Raw genomic sequence first — 2,500 nt, 5'->3', positions numbered from 1 at the left:
GGTAAAGGCATCTAATCTAATATATTTAATGAAGCATTCGAAAAGTTCCTCAGACGATACCAATTCTCAACAAAGATGATTCAACTTCACAGCTCTTTCTCCTACGAAAAGAGACAAACCTTTGCGAAGGCTCACTTTGAGATATTAGCATAATCTCAGGACTTCACACCTCACTGCGTCTCATTCCCGAGTCACAATATGCTCTGGTTTCAATTAGTCTTCGCTCATCAATACAGGGACGTCATAAAAAGATCTTCAAGGTCCATCTCGAGTCTACACGAGCGAACAGACTCCGTTCTAGATAGATCCCGTGACAGAAACTTGCAAATTGTAAATGTGCATTAAAAAAAAAAAAGATGAATAATTTGCGAGGATTTTTGTGTAGGTAGGTAATCTTGCAAATTGTAAATGTGTATTTCATATTAAAAGAAAAAAAAAGAAAAAAAAAAATCTGCAGGAATTTTGTGTCCCGGTTCGGTAGTAATCACATATTCAGATCAAGAGCGGATTACAGATGTGTTTGTGTAATAACATGCATGTTAATACTTCTTTACTATTGCGGGTTCGAAAATATCTCACGTCAATCATTCCACTGCACTTTAATAATATAATGACATAATAGTACAAGAATTTCGAGTCACGTAAACACACACACACACACACACACACACACACACACACACACACACACATATATATATATATATATATATATATATATATATATATATATATATATATATATATATATATATATATTATTAGAGTATTATCATCTCTAATCAAGCCACAACCCCAGTAGGAAAAGTGAGATGTTACAAGCCCAAAGGCTCCAACAAGGAAAATAGCCCAGGGAGAAATGGAAACAAAGAAAATGATAGAATAGTGTGCCTGAGTGTACCCACAAGCAAGAGAACTCTAACCCTAGACCGGGGAAGACCTGTGGCTATGGCACTAGTCAAGACTAGGGAACAATAGTTTGATTTTGGAGTGTCCTAAAAGAGCTGCTCACCATAGCTGAAGAACCTCTTCTACCTTTACCAAGTGGAAAGTACTCACTGAACAATTACAGTGCAGTAGTTAACCCCTCATGTGAATGAGAAATTTTCGATAATCTTCGTGTTGTCTGCTGTATGAGGAAAGATGTGAATGTGTAAAGAATAGACAACACTATTCAGTGTATGTGTAGGCAATGGACAAATGAGCCGTAACCAGAGAGGGATCCAATCTAGTAATATCTGGCCGGTTAAGGACCCAATAACTCTCAAGCGGTAGAATCGCAAAGGGTGGCTGGTGCGTCGGCCAACCTATGTTTGTGTGTATGTGCGTGAACACACGCACGTCCACAAACTCTTACCAACAAAACTACTCCTGAAATTTATCTGGGATTGAAATTCGACGTTTTGCCATTTCGAGATATTTTCAAAAAAAAAAAAAAAAAAAAAAAAAAAAAAAAAAAAAAAAAAAAAAAAAAAAAAAAAAAAAAAAAAAAGGGTCACTAGTTGATTTCGATATCATCCGGCACAGCATAGATCATACATGGTGCAAAATATGAGTGGAAAAGAAAAGAAAAATATTTTTAATATATATTTTCATATTCGCTTCCGCAGTTAGATAAATCATTCATAGAACGAGAAAAGTTTTGGTACGAATAAATTTTCGTTGAAACCGAATACTAGCAGATCATATTTTTTTTTCTTTTTTCTTTTTGAGTTTGGGGATTTTTTTTTTTTTTTTTTTTTTTTTTTTTTTTTTTTGAGTTTTGATATAGCTTCATCGTCGCCGTCTCATTTATTTCCTAAAAACTTCAGTCTAATTTTCCCGTCATATTTATCGTACCACAATTGTTACCTATTTTTACATTCCTTTACTATCAATATGTCCTTCCGAGATAGTGTTAGTCTTGGCGTCGAAATTACTAATTCTTAGTCACACACACACACACACACAAAAAGGCACTTTTTGAGCAAATAGGTTGTGGCCTATGATGCAATTTTATAATTGTTGACCTTTACTGTGGAATGCTGAATTCTGATCATACCATTAATATGAATACGTCTCTCGGAGTTAATCAACTGAGGTAGGTCACAGTCAAAGGCTGATAATGGCATGAGGCTAGCAACCTCACTCAAAAATGAATTCAGATATATATATATATATATATATATATATATATATATATATATATATATATATATCCCTTTCTAAGTGGGGATACCTTAACGTGGGGAAAGGGTTTGTGTAATACTGTACTAGTCAGGGCCACCCATACTAGGTTGGTTCGCTGTGACCGATTACACCAAAATCTACCACCACCACCAACCTGCGCTGCCCAACGTGGTGATGAAAACTACCCAAACCCTAGACACGAACTCACATCGCTGAGACCTTTCTCCTGCAGTGGATTAGAAACGGCTACATGTTGTTGTTGTTGTGTGTGTGTGTGTGTGTGTATATATATATATATATATATATATATATATATATATATATATATATA

At 35.0% G+C, this 2,500-nt stretch overlaps 1 protein-coding gene across 1 annotated transcript in view; it reads right to left on the bottom strand.

Moving 5' to 3' along the window:
• Positions 1-2,500, bottom strand: part of LOC137649480 (pikachurin-like) — a 494,589-nt gene that overhangs the window by 66,194 nt on the left and 425,895 nt on the right. The gene's annotated exons all lie outside the window — the stretch shown is intronic.

Source organism: Palaemon carinicauda, chromosome 11, assembly GCF_036898095.1.
Source record: "Palaemon carinicauda isolate YSFRI2023 chromosome 11, ASM3689809v2, whole genome shotgun sequence".
Taxonomy (NCBI): domain Eukaryota; kingdom Metazoa; phylum Arthropoda; class Malacostraca; order Decapoda; family Palaemonidae; genus Palaemon; species Palaemon carinicauda.
This window is presented reverse-complemented; position numbering and strand designations above follow the sequence as displayed.